Raw genomic sequence first — 15,982 nt, 5'->3', positions numbered from 1 at the left:
TGGATTGCACTGCTGCCATGTGGAAGATCTGAAGAGCACATGTGAGTAGGAAATAGATTTGCCTTAGCATCCCAGGACATGTCAGCTATTTTTTATTTTGAGGAGATTTTTCACAAGTAGTGGTGACTTGAAGACACCCCAGGATTTGATTGCCCATTCTGAGTCACAGTATTGCAGGTTGACTTTTTAACCCAACTCTTTCAAAACCAGGGATTACCCAAATGGATTTTCTCAAACTTCTACAAATTTACCTCTGCTTTGTGAGCAAAGTTCCCTTACAGCTTTTTAATCAACTCACAGATCTTCTCATTTCCCCTACTTTGGCTTTAAGTACTAAAGCACCTCTTTTTGAAATGCAGCTAAAATGCAACTGTTTCTGCTACTTTGTATTATTGGAATATGAATCCAAATATTACCAGTTAGATTGTGCCTGGGCCAGTCTGAGCCTCGCTGCTGAGCCAGAGGCGGCTTCTATGGTGCTTCACCCCAGAGACACCTTTAGCTTGCCGGTGGTTTCAGCTAGGCACCAAACAAGTCCAGGCTTGTTAGGGACTCCGTTTACCTTAGGAAGAGGCTTCAGGCGAAAGTGAAGAGAAAAAAGGAGGGATTCTGCCAGAGGGTTATGTGCAGTGGTTTATTCCATGGTTACAGAGGTCTGAATCTTGGGAAGACCTCCAACAGAACGCAGAACACATGGCGTGCTCCACCTTTTAAGCTCAGGGGGAGGGGAGGGGACAGGTGAGCCACCAACCAGGTGAGGGGGGCAGGGTCTCAGGGGAGAATGACAGCTAGACAGGCCAATGACCCCCAGGCCTGAGGGGCATCCTTTGAACCTGACCAACCACACAACGCCTTTGCTGGAATGTTAAGCCTGATTGACAGGACTCACTCAGCAAGAGGCGAGGGAGAAGGGGAAGAGAGGGTTTTGGCACACCTGGGTAAGGGACCTGAAAGTTTGAAACACACCGCAACATTGTATAACTTTTCTTGTATGAGATGGAAATAGTCAGTTGTGCTCTGCTTAAAAGCACACTTCATAATTGTAGGACTGAAAACTGACCACAGGAACTTCTCCCAGCACTAGAAAGTACGTGGAATACCATTATAAAGATGCCCTGGCAATATTCATTTTATGCTTTATATGTAACTTTATTAAATTTATACTTCAGAGTAAATGTTACCTTGCAGGTTTTCAGCTCGATTACAGGAATTGATTTCCAGCTGTCTAATTTTCCTTTAAGACTGGACAGGGAAACTCATCATTTAGGAAATGAGTTTTCCGCAGTACTGTCATGTCTGGCTTATTCTTGAAATGGCTCTATCTTGTCAACTGAGCCCACAAGTGTTGTAGTGTGTTCTGTTAGTTTATTTAATTACTCCCCTATTTTCTGTATTGTTCCCCCCATTTTCTGTAATGGTTCTGCCCTCACCAGTTCTTCCCGCCATGGTATTGTCTGTCATTTGGTTACCTTGGTTACTCCCGCCACAGTTTATGTCAATCCTCTCTGTTATATGATTTCCCCTCCCCTGTGTTTCCTTATATGTGAATTTGTTCTCCTCCCTGGGCCGAGTCAATCACTCCCCACTCCTCCTAGTTTGCCAGAATCTTCTGTGCTTAGGGAGGCTTGATTGGCTGCGGCTCCAGGGCCCCTCCTTTACATTGTTTCTATTGGGTTTTCTCTCATGCCCGTTATCCTAAGTCCCCTCCCTTGCCTTTCCCTATTGGTTCCTTGTAAACCCCTCCCATGAGTTCCTCCCCCCTTTATAACCCTGTTGCACCCTTTGTTCGAAGTCACTCACTGCCAGACATGTTAGATTCAACACCTGGGTGTCTGTTACTCCCTGGTTGACAATAAATCTGACAAGTCCCCAGTGAGTGTCTGGACTCTCTACTCTCATCGGCCAGCAGCGATTCCGTCCGCTGTGAGCACAGCCCGAAGCCTTCTGACGCCGAGGGAGGGGTGCTCACACATTTGCAATTGGGTGTTGGCCGCCCTTCTGCCAGCTGGACACCTGACCTTAATCTGATCCATTAAATTACAAATTGACATCTAAAACACCACTCCAAGGTACTATGTACTTTTAGGACCAACAGCTCCAGGGTAGTTCCCTGCTGTGGATGGATCCCTCAGAATTAAAATCATTATCCTTGGGAATCTCAAGTTTGATTCAGAGAGATTATAGTCAGAAGCAATACCTGGGAAGGTGTCTGGGGGACCAAAAAGTTTACAGTATTCCATATCTATCTGTGTCCAAATACTACTACTGTGTGTTTAAGGTGCAGCAGCACAGGCAGACCCAGGATCACGGAGGAGGTGGAGGTGATGCCAGTCCCTTCAATAAGGTTGGAGTACCCAGGCAGAGCACCCATTTTGCCTTTTGGCTTGCTTACCTCTTGCCTTACTTGTTTCTTGGCTTTTGCCTTAGAGCTGAGGTAGACTGGGCCCTTTTGGGCCCTCTTTTTCCTGATGTCATTTTGCCAAAGGCAGAGTGGTGTTTAGTGTGGGTTTTTCTAGGCTCACAACAGTAGCAACTTGGCAAAGCTGCATCTCCCAACCAGAAACTGCTTCACAATGACCATTTCAAACCCTGCAGTGAATTTTGAGCTGTCCCAGGGCCAGGCCACCCCATGTCAGTGCCAACAGATGGTTTTTCCCCCCCAATCACAGGCACAGCTCAGGGGACAGCAGTGCCAGTGCTCCTGGAGTCTAGTAGGCAGGAGGAAGCAACCAGTGGCAGTGCTGACCCCACACATGCTAGCTCTTCTCATCTGCCACTGGAACTTCTCTGTAAGATCCAACCTTCCTGGGAGGGTTTGCTGCTGTCCTTTCTGTTTCTCTCCCTGACCACATGGCCACCTATGAAGGCCTCTGTCTTGAGGGGAGAGTCAGACACCATTTTCCCTCCATCTCCCTGTGTCAGGCGCCATCTTGGAAGGGGCACTTCACCATTTTGGATTTCTTCTTTTTCTGGGAGGGTTTGTGAGATTTAGCAATTCTGTATCTAGTGATTGTTTTCTAGGTATTTTTGCCTGTTTCAATTTTGCTTGTTAGTAAACTGCTATTTTTTTACTTATATCCATTTGTATTTAGTTTCTCCTTATTGGTGGAAAGGGATTAAAACATAGGGGAAGAACTCATTTTAGAGTGTTCCCCTTCAAAATGCCTTAGGTGAGGCCAATTCCTGAAGATGCTGTGGACTTCAGTGGCCCCAGATTTCATCACTTCATCTGAAAGGAGGATAAGAGTCTGAGGGCTGCAGGGCTCAGGCAGGTCCCTGCCTTGGCCTCTCGCTGGACTGAAGAGAATCCTGGGGACTAGGGGCTCGTCTCTTTTGAGCATGCCAGGGCCTCCTGGGTGAGAAGGCCCTGACCTGGCCAGGAATGGAGGGGCGGTGGCTACAGCCCTGAGCAGAGGGACCTGCCACCACTGCCCTACCTGGCTCTTCCTGGAGTTGTTCCCACTCTGTGGGGACAGGCACAGATTGTGGGGAACTGCAAATTCCATGGAGGGCTGATGTACCAGCTTCCTCGTCCATGTTGGAGCTTGTAGGGCTGCTGGCAGAAATTCCCACATAGGAGCTGCTGGAGCTGGAGCTGCTGGAGCTGGAGCTGGCAGGCCTAGTGCTGGCTGAAGGCGTGTGGGTCTCCCCCTCATCAGCGTGGGAGTGCAGCAGCCTCTGAGCCTCCTTGCTGCACTGGCCCACAATGATGTTGATGAGACCATGAATAAGTTGTGCCGTCCCTTCCCCGAGGCTGTTCTGCAGCCTCAGGACCAAGGTCTCCACATCCAGACCATAGACGCAGAGATCATTCAGGATGCTACTCTCCGCAGCCTGTACCAGCCACCACTTGCCCCGGAATATTCTCTGCAGCCTTTGGCACAGCCAGGGCAGCACAGGGTCCAGGAGATGCTGCTGCTGTTGGAAAAGTTCTGCCCATACCTCAGGCAGGATGTCAACCATGGACTCTGGCCCTGCACTTGACTGCTGAGGTCGGGATAGAGTCTCCTGTGGAGAAGATGGAGGGGACACCACAGGGTAATGGCAGCCATTTTCACTCATCACTGGAGCCACTGTCAACTCTCCAGGAGTTCCTCCTGCTTGGCTGCTGGCTTCTAGTGATTCACTGGAGGGAGTGATGACGCACTGTAGATAGTCCCATTCACTCTGCTCAGAGAACCTGATAGAGCTTATGAGTGTTCTGCAGAGTGGGCACGATGGATTTCTCAGTGCCCATCGCAGGATACAGCCCAGGCAGAACTGGTGGTGACAGGGCAGAGCAGAAGCCACATCATTCTGAGTGCCCTGGCAGATAGGGCAACTCCAGTTTGTTCCCATGGCCATTTCTGTGCCCTGCAGTACGCTGGGCAGACCTGAGGACCAGGAGCTGCTCCTCCTTGTTGGTGTCACACAGAGCAGTGGATGACTACGTGAGAGCCCTCCTGATTGTCCCAGGGAGGGAAAGAAGAAATGCCAAGCCCCATCAAGAAGGAAACCATCTTGTGTGCCAGAATCCAATCACCCACCCCAATTTAGGGGCATGTTTTCCTGCACAGCCAGCCTTCACTACTGCAAACACCTGTGGTGCCCAGGTGGCTAAGCCAGGCAGGACCAGGGAAACAGTACTGATGGCTCCAGGATGGGCACCAAGAGCTGCTGAAAACAGCCCCCAATACACCACCCAGCACTGCAAGAAGCCTGGCTACATCCTCCAGAGTTTGCTCAGCAGGAGTCAAGCCTGGAACCACACTGGCTCAGGTTCTGCCAGTACACTAATACAATTAGCGAGAGCTGTGATGTCACAATCCATCCCCGATGATGTTACAATCTGACAGTGGGATGTCACCTTCTACCACTCAGTGATGACATCATAGGATGCTCCCCCCCATAGATGCATGGTTCGAGGAGAAAAATAAAGGAGCCACTGTTGACCAATGACTCCCTCGTCAACTAGACTATAGCACCAAGTACCACATCTAGTTGTTTCTTGAACACCTCAGGGATGGTGACTTCACCATTTCCCTGAGCAGTCTGTTCCAACGTTTAACAACCATTTCCATGAAGAAATTCTTCTGATGTTCAACCTGAACTTACCCTGGAACAGCTCGATGCTATGTCCTCTTGTCCTGTCACCGGTAGCCTGGGAGAAGAACTCAGCCCCATCTTGCTAGTCTCCTTTCAGTTAGTTGTAGAGAGTGATGAGAGAGGTCCTGACACCTTATGTCTGGCTAACCCAGGGGCCTTCTACAATGCAATAACTGCATCAGTGGAAAAGGGAAAAGTCACAGAAGTCATCTACCTGGTCTTTTGTTAGGCTATTAACAAAGTCTTCTGCAGTATTCTTGTAGCTAAATTGGAGACAGATGAGTTTAACAAATGAAACAGTCAATGGATAAGTAATTGGCTGGATGGCCTCATTGAAAGAGTTACAGTCAAGGTCTCAATGTTCAAGTGGAAATCAGTAGCATGATCTGTGTTCCTGTGAACAAGAAATAGGAAAATAAGGAGCATCCAGAACTCAATGGAAGATGATAGAAAGAAAAACTCTCTTAAAGCATAAAGTACTGATTTAGAATTTGCCCTTGTCCTCAGCTTTCCAAATCACAACATTTCTTGAGATTTAGGATTTGCACTCTACTAGTGTAAATAGAGTTGCAATACTAGTCTCTGAAAATGCAAAATCCAGTCCCTCATAAATTCTGTGGAGGTAACTGCCCTGACCTGGTAAAGAGCGTACACTTACAACATCTAAACGTTAACAGCTGAAGGCTGAAAATCTTCAGCTTATGCTTTTCATAAGCTCCTAAATTATTGCTAGTCTCTCTAATTACTCTCAAGCTGCTAAAGTCAGTTCTTTTTTTTATCTGCCTTTTAGAGAAAAATTAAACCACAAAAAACCCCCATAATTCATTGTTCTGCTGTTACATGGCTCCCAGCAGAAGTACATAAATTAGAGTTTACTTCATCTGGGACTAAAAGTTCTACCATTGGCATAAACAGGAAGATGTCTTTTTATGGACAAAGTTGTTCTACAAAACAAATTTTAACAACTACGTCAAAATCAGCCAAGGCAAAAGTTAACATATACAGATCATAGATATAGAAAAAATGTTAATGAAAAATACTTTTTTTGGTTGGATCTGGGGCTTTTTAAAAAATGTTTCAGAGAGAAAGTAAAGTTACTTTACAACACTGAACAACTGGGCCTGAGGTTAAAGACAAATGTGAAAAAGCTAGGATATACTGAAATTTCATTCTGATCAGCAGGAATTTAGAATGGTTTATACAGCAGTTAAGTAGGATTTCAATATCTGATTAGCATCAAGACTGCATGTTCATCTCAAAAGGAAAGTTTGTAATTGAATTTGTTTGAAAAGTACTGATATACACGACTTTGGAATGCTATGAGTGACTACATCTGTTATACCCATTTGGAAGTGGGATCTCTCCCTCATGAACACCCCATAACATGGAACACCTTGGGAGGCCAAGACTAAGTTTTTTTCTATCCAAAATTAAACATTTATTTGGAATTTCCTAAATATTTCAATGTTCAAACAAAATTCCTTTTTCCTCCAGAGGAAGTGCAAAACAAATTGTTGCAGGTGACTCCCTTCTGAGGGAAAAGAAGGGCCCAATATGCCAACTGGACCCACCCCACAGGGAAGTCTGCTGCCTCCCTGGTGCTCTGGGAAGACACAGGAGTAATCCCTGAGAAAATCCCTCACATAAGGAAATCCCTGATCTGGTACAACCCTCTGACTTTTAACCTCTATTATTTGTCCAAGTGAAGAGATTAAAGGATAATCAAAAGGACTTGGGGCATTGAGGCTTTTGGTCAAAAGAGTAGGTTTTACTCTCCTGCATTCCTTCAGTACCAGCACCAATACTGAAAGGAACAGGAAAAGAAACCAGGCTTAAAGGCTGCTGCCATAAGTGGAATTTTGGGTTTTATTACCATGAGGTGGTACACACAGCACCAGGCCTGCTGGTGACAGGCAGCATCCATCTGTCTTGGAGAGGGAAAAGTATTATGGCCCATGAGTTACCACAGCTAATTGAGAGGGCTTTAAACTACATTCAAGGGAAAGAGGATAAGGCACAGGACAGCAGTTTAGAAAAGTGATTGTCCCATTGTACTAAGCACTGGTGAGGCCACACCTTGAGTTCTGTGTTCGGTTTAGGACTCCTCACTTCAAAATGCAAAATGAAGTGCTGGAGTGTTTTCAAAGAAGGGCAACAGAGCTGATGAAGTCATGTCTTATGAGGAGGTTGTAGTGAGGTGCAGGTTGTCCTCTTCTGTCATGTCTCAAGTGAAAGGACTAGAGGAAATGACCTTAAGTTGCAGCAGAGAAAGATCAACTTGATATTAGAAAATTTCTTTTCACTGAAAGAGAGCTCAGGCACTGGAATAAGTTGCCCAGCAAGGTGCTGGAGTCACCTCTGGAAGCATTTAAGAGGTACCTGGATGTGGCACTTGGGGATATGGTGTAAGAATGGTTATAGCGGTGCTCTGTTGATGATTAGACTAGATGATCTTGAAAGTTTCTTCCACCCTGGATGATTCTATAGGATTCTGTGTATTTTATCAGAAAACTACATTTTTAATCTGAAAAATGACTACTGAGAAATACTTCATCTGTTCCAGCAAGACCTTAAGCTTCTCAGGTGGAGCACTGGTATGGAGTTCAGGCTAACCATGAGAAGCTTTGCACTCAAAGATGCCTTTTCTGGCTAGGCCCTGCAGAGAGCACAAGGGCAGTAGGTATCTCTGCAGAGCTGGGCTTTGGGGTGGGTCACTCTCTCCTCTACCTTCTGGCACTTTGCTTTTTCCTGGGATGACAGTGACGACTACCCTCTGGGCTGTACGTTTGCTCCCATTCTTGCCTGTGTGAGGTTATTGGCCAGGGGAGCTCGCCTCCTCTAGGAACACATTCTCCCCATCCAGGGCCTGTGGGCTGAGTCACATCTACAGATGGCTCAGGTGTCTCTACCAGAGTGACCCTGGGGGCTCACAGCAGCCCACTTGATCAGAAAAGCCAACAAGGGCCAATGGCCCTGAGGATGCTGCACAGCAGTCATGCCTGTTTAGTTATGGTGTTTGCTGCTTGCTAAGAAACAAGTCACAAAGCTACAACTTTGTCAGTTCATCCCACCCACTAGCATTCTCTGGGTTCAGAGTTACCTGTGGTAGGAATTTTGAAGGAATATCAGAAAAAAAACATGACATGCTTAATATGGCTTTTCCTTTCCTTCATCAAATGCCTTTAATTTTTTTTCCTGCTCTCTAAAGAGTATCAATCACTATATAAACTGAATGCACCTGGAAACAAAGTTTCCGAAGTTTGAAAGAATATTGTGTATAAACCTTTCTATGTTTTGTTGGGGATTTTTGTTTGTTTTTTTTTGTTTTGTTTTGTTTTAATTTTGTTTTGTTTGGATTTAGGGCTGGTTTTGCTTTGGTTTCATTTTGGTTTTTTTTTCATTTATTTGAAATATCCCTGTAGTGTTCATATGAACAGTGCTTTTGGTATTGCCTACTTTTCCTATCCATAATCTGCTATATCTTTCCCTTTCTTCCTCCTCTCCTCTTAAAATACTTATTTTTATATCAATGCATAGAGGTTTCTTTTTTCCTCTGCTTAAACTGAACTCTAACTGCATTAAGGAAACTTTATTGTGTGACCTTTCAGGAGCCACTCTTGGCAGTAACAATCCCACCACCAGAGACTTTCACTTCTGGGGTCAAAGCCCCTTTGCTGGTGAGCAGATATAGTACTAGGCATTATTGGAGTTTTCCTCATCTTGCATGAGGAATGCCTAGCCAATCTTTCACTCATGATTGCTCTATAAGCATGACTGCTGTTTTTTCAGTACTTCTTCCATTGTCCTGTCTGCATGAGAAAGCACTACTACTACTCTGATGGGGCTTGCAGGCTGCGGAAGAATCCAGGGCCTAGGGGCCTCCTCTCTAGGGGATTACTGTCACATCTATGGAGACCAACTTCTGACATGCTGTGTTGGTCTGAATGGGAGCTAGACATCCCATTGTGATGTTACAGGGTAGTGGAAGTGGATCACTGGCAGTGGACTGTGACATCACCACGCTGGTTGTCTCCTTGTGTCCCTTACTGTGTATATTTACACGCTGCCAGAGCCTGGCCCAGTCTGGATTATGCCTGGACTACTACTGAACACGTCCATGAGGTCTAGAGGGTTAATCCAGGCTTTTTCTAGTGCTGCATGCTGCCATAGGCAGCTCTTAGTACCCATCCAGGAGCCCACATTAGTATTTCCCCAGTCCTGCCAGGCTCAGGCAGCTGGGCACAGCACAGGTGAGTTGTGCAGGTAAATGCCCCCCTGGGGTGGCCACAGAATGAGTGCTCAGGCTTGGGGAGCTGGGAGGGTTCTCCTTGAGGGGCCTGAGCATTTCATCCTCCCCCTTCCCCTTCCCAGGACAGTTCATGACCACAGCATCCCCATTTTGCAGTGCATGACACCTTTTGGGAGTGCCAGTGCCAGCAATGGGGAGCATCTTCTCATTCTTAATTCAATCCAGACTGCCAAACGTTATAGACAGGGCCACAGAAACAGAGTGGAACTGCCCCATCTGCCGCGATGCTCGAGATGACCTCACTTGCGTGATGCCTTGTCTCCATCAGTTTTGCCTGGCTTGCATTATGCGTTGGGCAGAGATGCAAAGAGTGTGCCCGCTCTGCAGAGAAGTGATAGAGGCTGTCAGGTTTTCTGTGCAGACAGACAGCTATATAGACTGTGTCTTCACAAGTTCTGAAGAGTCAGTAAATGCCAGCAGCTGGACAGGAATAACTCTAGGACAGCTGGTTAAAAACAGCCCCTTTGTGGAGTCCCCTTCTCGTGCTCGACGGGAGATACTACGCGCAGCAGGGCATCAGGGTGCACGAACAGAGCCTGTGGGTGGCCTCCTGCCTAGAGTGTGGGCAGAACTTTTCCAAAGAGAAGAGCATCTCCTTGACCCTGTGGTGCCCTGGCTGCGCCAAGAGCTGGAGGCAAAGTATGGGGTTAGATGGTGGATGGCAAGGATTGCAGAGAGCATTGTCCTGCATGCCGTGTCCCTCTGTGGTCCAGCTAAGAATGTCTTGGTCCACGTGCTGCAGGACTTCCTTGAGGAACATACAGAACCTCTGATCCATGGCCTCATCAGCATCATTGTGAATGAGTGCACACAAGAGGCCCAAAGGCTGCTACACTCTTATGCTGTCTCACAGAACAATCCTGTGTCCACCTCCAGCAGATTTCAGATGGATACTACTGCTCCCCACCCAAGCCCTCCCAGCAGCTCTGCTGGCTCCAGTGAAGAGGACCAACCCAGCACATCAGAAGCTGTTCTCCACACTCTCCGCCCATCTACTCCCACCCCTGCAGAGCAGGAGGAGCTGAGGGAGGAGGCAGTGGCAGAGGAACCTGCCAGGCAGGAGGCCAACAGCATTGTGCCCATCTCCCTCAGCCCTCAGGAAGAAAATCTTGCCCTACAGGCAGCCCCTGCCAGCAGCCTGGCAGGGTCCAGCATGGAGGATCAACCTAGCATATCAGAAGCTGTCCTCCACACCCTCCACCCATCTGCTCCCATCCCTGCAGAACAGGAGGAGCTGGAGCCAGCAGCAGTGGCACGTCCCTCTGCTCAAGCTGACAGCCCCTCCACTCCCAGCCAGGGTAGGGACGCCTTGCCCAGGAGGCCTTGGCATTCCAGAAGGAGGAGGAGGTCTGCCAGCCATCTGGACTATCCACAACCCCACAAGAGACCACCCGATCAGCAGCAGTAGCAGGGCTTCAGTAAGTTTTTATTAAAGAAAAAAGAAATAAATTGCTATATCCCTGAAAAAAATATCTAGGGGCTGCTTTCACTCCCTTCTCTTACTGTCTTTCCCTGACCCTGTGCACCCTCATTAGCCAAGGGCCTTGGAGATCCAGGATGATATTGGGAGTGCCTCCTCCCACAGGAATTTCTTCTGCAGCCACAGCAACAGAAATGTTTCCAAAAAAAGCCCAGAAAAAGAGCATTGCATTTGCAAAGAAGATTGTGCAAAATCAAGGCTTGTGCCCAGATGGCACAACCATGTTGTTCCCTGCAGTTGAGGGGACAGAAAGGGCCCTGTAGCTACCTGGTCAGAAAGGTTTCTGGGAAAACAGGCCAGGGAGCTTCAGAGCACAACTTCTCTGCATCCAAACACCACTCTGTAGGGAAAACCAGAGCTCTGTGACTGGTCATAGAACACTCTCAGAGAAGATTTACTCTGGCAAAAGAGAATGGTAGTTATGAGGCTCCTTGAAGACCTGCACTTTTCATGAAGGAATGTTCTCCACTGAAGACTCTCCTAAGTTGAGCCCCTGACTGATCCTCAGGAACAGTCCAATGATCTTCTTGGTAGAAAGTTTTTTCATGTCAGAAAGAGAGAAACTTTTAAAAGAGAAAAAGGAATTTTTTGCAAGGTAAATTACAGCCACAGAAGAAGAAAGCCCTTATCAGAGTCACAGACCTTTAAGATCATCAAGTCCAATCCATGCCCTAACACCTCGATTAAATTGTGGTACAGAGTGCCACATCCAATCTTTTTTTAAACACATCTAGGATGGTGACTGCCATATTCCTGGGCAGACAATTTTAGTACTTTTTCACCCCTTCTGTAAAAAACGGTTTCAGGAAGGGTATAGAAGCACTAACATATACACTAGCACTAGAAGCATATACAACCAAGGCACGCATGACTAGCATGTCAATTTACTATTGTCTCCAAAACAAAAATGATGCCTCTAGTCTATTTTATGCACACAGTGAGGAACTAGAATACTCAGATATTGGAATCTCAGGTATTGGAATACTGGCAGCTCTACAGAATGGATTAGATTTCACAGAAACCCCAGGGGCTTAAGTGAAAATCATCTAGGAAAGCAGGAAAAGGAGAGCATTCATTTTCCTCTATCAATGCAGATAGCTTAAAAAGAAACACAGATGAGGCAGTAAGCTTGACATCAAATAGCATGTTTGTAAAGAGGTGTTTCCAATTCATGGTAGGGTGACAGCAATAAGTAGAGTAACTTTTCCAGTCAATTAGGCTAGATCATGAAAGCGCTACTCCTAAACCCAGCTGTTTTGGCAGGCAGTCCACCCAATGAAGAAACTTCAGAGCAGGAAGGTTCACTACTATGGGTAGTCAGTGGAGACAGCTAAGCAATTGCAGAAGGGTGAACTGCAGTGAAGAAAAAAACAAAACCACCCATCTGATGACTACTTCACAGCTCTGGACATGCGCTTTGTGAACAAAGCATTAATGTGACCTCAAAGGACACATTTTCAAAGACATTTGGCATCTGTGGCATTCAAAATATAGTGTTCGCACCAACTGCTTAAATATCCTCAAAAATTGGATTTTGAGTGAAAGTAGAATTTAACTGATATTCCATGACTTTTTCTTGGTTTTTTTTTTTCCACATTATATTTAGAAGCATAGGTAGACATTCCAGATAAATATTATATTATCACTACTGAATGGAAGAGTGTTTTGCACTCTCAGAGGCAACATAACACCTTGATGCTAACAGGAACAAGAAACACGCAATTCCTCTTTGCTAGAGGAATGCAAATTGTCATCATACCCTTCCTGCCAGAGCTGGCTAAAAGGTTTCATGGGGTCTTACAGCCAGTGCTTTGAGTAAAAAAAAAGGAACAACTGTGGGGCCTACTATGACTTAATAGAAGTCAACATTATCTGCATATGAATAAAGGGGACAAATTCCTGGTCAGATGCAGTATTTAGAGAAAACAACCCAAAAATGGGGATTACAGAAAATTCGCTTGAAGTGTAAGATTTCTTCTGATAATACTTTTTACTTAATAAAATTCCAAAGTTTTTGAGAACATGAACATAACTTCTTCACTGAATTTGAACATGTATATTTTTGTATGTTTAAGAAGAAATGGACACCACTGCCATGGACTCACTATTAAAAATGCAAAAATTGAAATTTACTTGCCATACATCAATGTCTTATTGATAATGACACAAATAGACCAGCTGACAAGTCTAGTTGGAGTACACAAAATTACTAACAGTGATTGCTTGTATTATAAATGTTGTTTCCCTCTGTTAAAGAAAATATTAAAAAAATAAAGCAGGTTAAACCAGACTAAAGAACAACATTAAAGAGTTATGTCTTGAACCATGTAGACAGTGATAAAGGAGAGCAAGTCAGCATAAGTTTTAATAACTTCACTTTTGTTAAAATGTAGGAATGGAAAACATGCTACTTTCCTGATTGGAAATTCCAGTGGTTGACCTGGAGCAACTGAATGAGCAGCAATACTTCTCCCCATCAAGACAAGTCTGTCAGCTCTGTCTTTTCTTACTTGTATTTATTTTCAGGCATAGGTATGAACTTTCCCCACCTGCTGAACAAGAGGCTGGAAAGCAACACCACGGAAAGGGACGTGGAAGTCCTGGTCGATGGCAAGTTGAACATGAGTCAGCAGTGCCCTGGTAGCCAAGAAGGTCAAGCGTGTCCTGGGGAACATCAGGCACAGCATGGCCAGCTGAACAATGGAGGGGATTGTTCCGATCTGCTCTGCACACGGGGTTTCCTCACCTTGAGGCAATTTTGGGCACAAAATTATGTTAAATATGTTAAACTGTCAAAGGGTATCCAGGGAGGGCCATGAGACTTGTGAAGGGTCTTAAGAAGAAACCATAAGAGGAGTGGCTGAAGTCACTTGGTTTGTTGAGCCTGGAGAAAAGGAGTCTGAGGGGAAATGTCATCACAATCTACAATTTCCTTGTGAGAGGAAGAGGAGGGACAAGCACTGGTCTCTTCTCTGTAGTGACCAGTTGTAGGGCCCAAGGGAATGGCCTGATGTTGTGTTAGGGGTTTAGGTTATACATTAGAAAAAGATTCTTCATACAAAGGGTGTGGGCACTGTAACAGGCTCCCCAGGAAAGTGGCCACAGCACCAAGCTGGTCAGAGTTCAAGGACCCTTTGGACAATATGCTCGAGCATATGGTGTAACTCTTACGGATGTCCTGTGCAAGGCCAGAAGTTGGACTCAATGATCCTTGTGGGTCCTTCCAACTGTGAGATGCAAAGCTGTGTTTCGTGTCAGGTACAAAGAGGCGATGTGTGTATTTGTGAATGTGAAATGTGTGGACCCCGACAATGGGAGAGCTGTGAATTCTAATAATAACTGAGGAAAATAAAGCATGGGAAAAGGCCTTTGAACCTATCTTTTGTTTGCAATTAACCCTGGTTGATTTAGGAGCATTAGAATTAAAGTGTTAAAAGTGTTGCTTTTTGCTTGCATTTAATCCATAAAAAGCTCTGCAATAATAACCTTTTGAAGTATAATTTTAGAATATTATTTGTATCCTTGAAACTATAGCTTTAGAACATATATATAAAGGAAACATGCTTATCTCGTGCCTTATTGAAGCAGAGTAAAACAGCTTGAGAAAGGAAGATGAACATTGCCTCAAGGGTTTATGGTTTCAACCAAGGGGAAGCTGGACATCACTGTTGTTAGATTTATAGTCTCTGCAATTAAAGGTGGACCCACATCTGGGGAGCTGGACCTCACCAGATGGGATTCGTCTTTCTTCTTTCGGAAACTGGACCGTCACCATCTGGGGATACTCCTTTGAGATACATCCTGAGAAATTAAAATCACAATAGCGTATAGAATTGTGATGTAATAATTTGGAATAAAAATTGCTGATGAGTAAAAAATTGGAAATAGAAACTGCTGAAAAAAACTGATGAGTACCCCTATAAATACCTGTAACCATCAATTATCGATGTGCAGTTGTAGAGAAAACTTCCCCCACTGTACCCAGCGCTGTATTGCTCATACTTTACCATATTAAATAATAATTTGATTGCTGCTTGAATATTGGCCTAGTCAAGCTTCTTATTCTTAACACAACTCAGAACATTCTGTGATTCTTCAAATTTTTTTTTATTGGTAAGGAGCACTCTAAATACTGAATGTTTAGGTTTTTAAAAAATAAATAAACAAACAAAGAGATGTAATAAAAGTGCAACTCCAAAAGTTATTTCTGCACCTTTCTCTGAAAAGGAGCAAAGGCTGTTATGAAAGCCAATGACCCTTTTCAACATGCCTTATTTTCCTAAAGTAGCAAAAACTGTACTTTTATATTTCTTGAAGCAATGTTCAAACAAGCCAAACAGGTGTAAAATTGCTTTGGCTGAGCTGGGGAGTAGAACACACGCTTGAAATAAATTCCAGAGCCTCCTTCCTTCCAGTGCATCAAGTGGAGAAGGACAGACCACGGCAAGACTTTCCAGGGAAAATGAGGAAGAGTACTGGGGGAGAATGGCTAGGGAGCGGGGAGAGAGGAAAGATATGAAAACTGCCTGGTAAAGATTCCTCTGCCCCTGTCTCAGACAACATGGCATCGGCAAGCACCCAGGCACGCTCATGCAAATACAACACACGTCGTGCTGTCTGCCAAATCTCGTCCTCTCGTCGGGCTGGGCGCCAACGACGCGAAATGCAATCCAATGGCGTCCCGCACCCTCCTCCCAGTAAAGAGTTATTTTAAAACTTCATGCATAGTGCTCGGTAGCAACAGTGACCAGGGATAAAAGGGCAAAGGAGAAGGACAAGGGAGGGAGCACAGGAACAAGAGGAAGGGTAAACCCTACCAAAGCTGTTGCAAAACGGCTGCAGCAGCATCAGCGGGGAGACCCGGGGCGGGAAGGATGGCTCAGAGTCCGGGAGAGTCGGGGACGGCGTCCGAGCTCGGGCGAAGCACCTTGCGCCGGGCTCGGCACTGGCTGCTACCGTGGCCCCGGCCGCGCCTGGCGCTGAGGGCGCTACCGGGGCCGGTGCTCCCCGCAGGGGAGCGGTGCGGAGCCCGCACGGGAGGCAGCGCCGCAGGAAGTCGGCGCCCGAGGGGGCTGGCACGGGGGCGGCGGTGGGGCGGCCCCGCCCGG

This window comes from Zonotrichia leucophrys, chromosome Z, assembly GCF_028769735.1.
Source record: "Zonotrichia leucophrys gambelii isolate GWCS_2022_RI chromosome Z, RI_Zleu_2.0, whole genome shotgun sequence".
Classification (NCBI taxonomy): domain Eukaryota; kingdom Metazoa; phylum Chordata; class Aves; order Passeriformes; family Passerellidae; genus Zonotrichia; species Zonotrichia leucophrys.
Note: the sequence above shows the minus strand (reverse complement) of the source record.